The following is a 6567-nucleotide window of genomic DNA, read 5'->3' on the forward strand; positions in this document are numbered from 1 at the left end:
GGGATGGAACCAGGATTTGAACCTAAGGGGGGCAAAAGCATGAACCAAAAAAATTTCAAGTGACATGGTTTATTAAAAAAAAAAAAAAAATCATAGTAGACAAAACAATTGCACTTTATTACCATAAATATTTAAGTCAAGAAGGAAATAATATGAACCAAAAAAATTGAAAGTTACAATATGATATTCAAACCTTTTTGAAGAAGAATAAAAAAAGAACAGGACTTCGGATCTCCAAATTTTGGATACTTGGAATTAATATGTTGATTTTATCACAATGACCAACTCACCAATATTATAAACCCATACTTTTGGATGCAACAAAAACCACACTAATGAAGTTTTCAAAACTTTGTTTGAGGAGTTTAAAAAATTGGGATATAAATATTAAGAGTTGGCAATGGTACATCATCAATATTGGCTTCTAAAAGAATTTTGCATTTTATCTTTTGAAAAAAATTTAAATATTGTAATTGACTTTCCCATAATTTATAAATCAATTAAAAAGTTATATAAATTATTGTCACCTCCATAAGGGATTTTTTTTTTTGTTCTATGAGATTTTTTTGATTATCAGTTATTGAATTATGATATTGGTGATTTGTGGATTTTTTGTTGTGTTGCATTTGGACTATGGAGGGGCCATGGGTCCAAAAAAAGGGTTAAGTAATTAGTTTCTTTTGGGCTATTTAGACCAATTCAAAAATTTGAAAGGACCAACTATAAACTTTAAAATATAAGCATGCAAATAAAATAGTTAATTTGGGGGGGCGGGGGAATGGCCCGCCTGCCCCTTAGTGGGTACGTCCCTGTATATAATCACATACATTCTTATTGGAAGTGTGAATGGTGGGAAGATCTTATATGGTGATGGTTTACGCAAAGTGACCGTGGTGATTATTATTATGAAGGTCTGTCCTTACTTTGATTTGGGTGAATCGGAATTTCGTCAATTTATTTGGAAAATGACATAAACATCTCATACAGATGTTCAACTCAAAATCATCCTAATCCTACAAATGATCGGTTTACTTTTGATTGGTGGCAATATGCATGTGACGATAATGTTCGATGTGATATAGTTTTAGGCTTCTAGCTCGCCATTGTAAGTTGTAACCTATGAGTTGTACACTTGTACGTGAATCAGTGAATGTAGAGCTAGAGTCCTCGCGAATGCATATATAGGATCAAATAATAAAAATTACATATACATTATGCCAAATAAATAAATAAATAATTTCAATATTGTAATATAAATAACATGATCATGGCATATATTGCACAAATGCGTGGAAAATAATGGAAAGGGAAAGAAGAATCACACATTGTCTTACTCTAAAAAGATTAAATAATACAAATTTCATGCACATGGAAAATGAAGATCATATGTGCAAAATAAACAAAAATAGAGTACAAAACAAAAGCAAGAATAAGACTTTACATTGTTGTATTATTCGGCATTGCTAGCTAGACATGGCAAAACGGGCGGGTCGGGTCGGGTCAATCGGGTTGCGGGTCAAATGGGTCACGGGTCAAAAACGGGTCATTTTAAGCGGGTCAAAATCGGGTTCGGGTCAATCGGGTTGCGGGTCGGGTCGGGTCGGGTCGGGTTGACTCGTATTTTTCCACGTGAATTTTTTTTATTTTTATTTTTATAAAGAAAACAACATGTATCTGTTATTTGAAAAGTTATACAACAAATTACTTGATGTAAAATGCATTATTTTGAATTCACCACTTATATCAAGAATGAACTCAGTTAAACTTATTAATACTTATTCAACAATTTTAAAATTATACAAATTCTAACATTACTATCTAAAACAAAATAACACAAATATAAGTAAAACAAATACACAAGTTTTATTTCTACACAATATCAACATTCCAAATATAAAACAAAATTACAAATGACTTATTGGATAACTCATTTAATAAAGAATAAAAATATATAAGAAATTTACAATCTTGAAAATTAATTTTATAATCTATTATCAGTTGTGGTTGACACTCTATTTCAATTTGAGATATACTTTAAAATTTGATTGCTTACTTATTTATACATGGTCTCTTTTATGAATATCATATTATTGTTAAGCAACACACACTCTAGGAAATATCATAATTTATTTTGAAAAACCGTTTATTTTGGACATAAATTATTAAAAATAGGTCAAGTATTCATAATTTATGCTAATTTGATACTTTAGTTTCACTATTTTCACACTTGTGAATATTTCTCACATATCTACAATTTTAAATCTATGTTTTTAACTCTAATGTAACCAGATTATCTTGACATGTATTTTGCTATTTGATATCTAAAAATATTTACTCATTACAGAATGTTTAACAATTTATCTTTCAATTAATTTGCATATAGTTATATAAATGTATCAATTTTTTCTTAAAGTTCACAATAAACAATTAAACCAATATATTCTTAGTTTTACTATTTTTTTACAAAAAAAAAAAGTTTTAAAAAAATGGTTCGGGTTCGGGTCGGGTCGCGGGTCGGGTCGGGTTGACCCGCAAAAAACACGGGTCGGGTCACGGGTCAACCCGTTTTTGCTTCTAGTTAAAAAAATCGGGTTCGGTCGGGTATTTTTCGGGTCGGGTCGGGTCGGGTCAGAAAATTCTGACCCGTTTTGCATGTCTATTGCTAGCGGATTTCAACTTGGAATTGGTACTAACAGTGTTGATTTTGGAATTATGCCGTAATTTCCCAAATAAATTTGTATCGTGGACAAAAAGACAAAAAGACTTTACATTTTTGTATTATTTATTTATTTTGCCAAAACCCTCGCAAAAGCATATCAACATTCAAAACCACACTCTAGTCTTTTCGCATTTTTGTGACCCTAACCCTTCTGCTTTTGCAATTTTATTTATTGTCCCACAATGAGATTATTATATTTTTTGAGTAATGAACTAGTATTTTTTAAAATAATGCTACAACCATAAAGTATTTTACAACACTTTTATAAGCTGTTGATGTAATCAATATTTACTGGTTTTTATTTGAACATACTACTAACATCACTTTTTTACTTAATTACCAATAATCATTTATTATATTAACAATTTATAATTGTAAGGTTGAATTTAATCAACCATCTAATTGGCTTTATTCCGTGACCAATTTGCTTGTAATTTAGCACTTAGTAACCCTGTATTTAGGTGGGAAAATTGTAAGGGTAGTGTGTGAGAAGATGTGAAGAAAAGCTCAAGAGTGTGCAAGAAAAACAAAGTCTCGCGACTAGGACTCACGGGTGGTTCGCGACTGGCAAGCCACGAAATGCAGTCACGTGAGAGGCACACTGGGAAGCTGAAGGGTCGCGCCAGCTGTCACGCTACAGGACAAAAGTTCCAGTCTGGCCAGGCCGTTACGTCGCGACTTGATTTCGCGACTTGGCCAAGCTGCGAGTTCAAGTCGCCAACTTGCCCTGTTTGGCAAAACTGACGTTTTGCATTCCCTTCTCACCCTACTATATATACACTCTTATACTCATCATTTTGAGTGAGCTTCTAGAGAGAATTTTGTGAGAGAAAACCCTAGAGAAATACAAGATTGATTCATCCCCAATCTTCATCTAAAGAGACTCTACAAATGCCTCTACTCTCTTCCTCTCCATTGTCATACCCTTGAGAGGTCATTTATCAAACCCTTGTCTCACCACACCCACGTCTGTGAGAAGGTCCATTTGGTGCTTTGGGAAACAGTTTGGAAAGGAACCAATATACATTGGTTGATGCTATGGTCAAGTAGCGGAATCCGGCAAACTAAAGAAGAAATAGGTTCGGCGTAACCTCGTTGGAGCAAGAAGCTTGGAGGGCTTAGGTATTTGGGTAGATTAGGCTTGGAGGGTCTTCTGCTGTTCATGTATCCCAACTACATTCTTTAGTGGATTATTTGACTGCTTGGAGGGCGGCGGAGAGGTTTTACGCCGAGGACTTTGGTTTCCTCTTCGATAACACATCGTGTGTTGTCCGTGTGTTTGCATCTTCCTTTCCTTTATCTTTACCTTATATTTACTGCTGTGGATGTGTTTATATTTGGCTTAGATTATTTATCAATTCTGTTATGAGCTTGTTATCATGTTCCGCACATTAATTGTTTGATATAAAGCTTGAATTGGTAATTTTATTATTTGGGGTCTAAACGTTCAAGGGTGTTTCATACCCATTTTGAACTTTCAATAATAAAAAATTTTGTAAAAAATTTATAACTCTAATATTTTTCATTTTTAAATATTTGAACTCTTTAGAATGGTAGATTCAATCTCTCATATGTCCTCAAATTGTAAGTTTGGGCCCCCTTTCTATGTATAAAAAAGCCTAGGTCACTCGGTCCTATTGAAGAGGACATATACTATGCATATCCGGTGAATCTTTCCAAAACAAATTGATTAGTTTATTGGATTATAAACTCTCATGCATACTAAACCCAAGGGACTAGTGATAACCAATCTCAGTAGACTTTTATGATTTATCTCAACCTACAAACGTGGCACCGTGGATTATGAAATGCATAACCCATGAAAGATGACAATCACGCGTAATGGAAATTTGGAATAACATTTCATAATTCAAACGTAAAGCAAGGTTGGAGAATCGTTTACTAGACAAAAAGAAAAAAAAGTATTTTCACAGTTTAATAACGATATTAATTAATTGCTCGACAAGAGTTAAGACTCTTGTTTTAAAGTCATTGAACGCGGTATTGAATCAACATTTCATTACATATTATTTGAACTGTGATTTTCGAATTAAATAAGTGCCCTATACAAAATGATTACTCTGCACAGTAGAAGTAGCGTTTAGTACTCCCATCAAGACAAAATTTCAACATCAAAATGTTGGTTATTAATTTATTGGAAGCCAGTGTCATAAAAATATAAAAGATGCTTTTCAAGGTATTAAATAATGAATAATTTTAAGAAAATTATAATACAACTTTCTAATTGCTTTTTTTTTTTTTTTTTACAAATGCTCTTAAATCATTCGTTAACAAAAGCTATAGAAATAAACGAGTAAGATCGAAGTTACGATTTTTGGATCATCCAAATGCGAGCATCATGAAAGAATGTTTAGCTAACAGGTCATGCAACTTTATGAATGTGGAATTTTAAGGATTCAGAGAAAGAGGTCAAAGAAGAAATGAAATTTGAAGTATTTCTATTGATCAAAATTGAAAAGGACTTGAAAAGCTTTAGGGAACACCCACCCATTTCCAAGTTGACGCGTTATCACAGTATTTTAGGTATATAGTTAACCATAGACTAAACCAAATATCGTGAACAAAGTTATATAAAATTATATGTTTAGACTTTACAATCAAGTGAACCACTCACTTTCGCATAAAAAAAAGAGAAAAAGAAAGTGAACCTTTCAATGAAAGAGAGGCTTTTTTTTTTTTTTCTCAGTCAAAAGCACCCAAAAAAAAAAAAAGTTCAAGAAAACATACTGATTAAGGACTAGCAGCCATGTTACTTTCACTACTTACCTAGATGAAACAAGGGAAATAAATAATCATACAATTTTGGGAAAAATCAGAGAATGTCAGCAACACCAGAACCTAAAATATTCAGAATGGGTTAACTTTGCAGAGGACAAGACAATTAATGTTTTGCATGAAGACCAAATTAAAAATGACAATTATTTTTTTATACACATTAATAGTCGGGCAAAATTTGGGTATAATACTCAAGTGCACTAGACTTGACATAATGTGAACATATGACAAATTTTGAACACGTGTTAATATTGTTGGATCCAGTGCACTGGAACACAAGATCCAAGCTGATTTCTGAAATTTCAAAACCCCACTGCTCAGCAAGCTAGGTTCCCCTCCAATTTGGTTTCTATGGTTAAAATATTAAAGAAATCTAATTTAGGCCAAATCACATTCCACTTTCTGTTATATGAATTTAATCAAGAACAATATTTTTTTTCTCATGAAGATGCTAGTTAGTTGAGAATAGCAGCTTCATTTAAAGAGATGCATTATGTTACATAACCATCAATTTTATTTTCAATGGTATGTGCATGCACCATAGATTTCCAAAGGCAGATGAGAGAATGACTCCTTAAGATATGAAGATACTAGTAGAGAGAGGAAAGCCATTCTATGAGGAAGCCACATTTTTCAAAACTTTTGTCTAGATCCTATTGCTTGAAATGTATATATATAAGAAACTAAACTAAAGCCGTTTTTAAAAGAAGCTATTTATGATTAGATAGGGATTGGTCTGCCTTCAACTCACGAAACAGGTGGGAAATGGAAGCACGACATAAAGAAATAGCATAATATAGATATATTCAATCATTATGACAAAAAGGATAAATTTATGTATGCACTAAAGTTTAGTGATAATGCGGCTGGATATAACACATCCAACAACTAAGAAAGGTTCTTCTATAAAATAAAAAATAATAAAAATAAAAATAAAAATAAAAAACCCCTAAGAAAGTGATGTTGTGAAAATTTGAAAAAAGCACACACGATACTTTCTTTGTAGACATAAACTAAACTGTTAGTTTTTGGTAGTAAATCTCGAATTCATG

This window comes from Quercus suber, unplaced genomic scaffold, assembly GCF_002906115.3.
Source record: "Quercus suber isolate HL8 unplaced genomic scaffold, Cork oak 2.0 scaffold_74, whole genome shotgun sequence".
NCBI lineage: Eukaryota > Viridiplantae > Streptophyta > Magnoliopsida > Fagales > Fagaceae > Quercus > Quercus suber.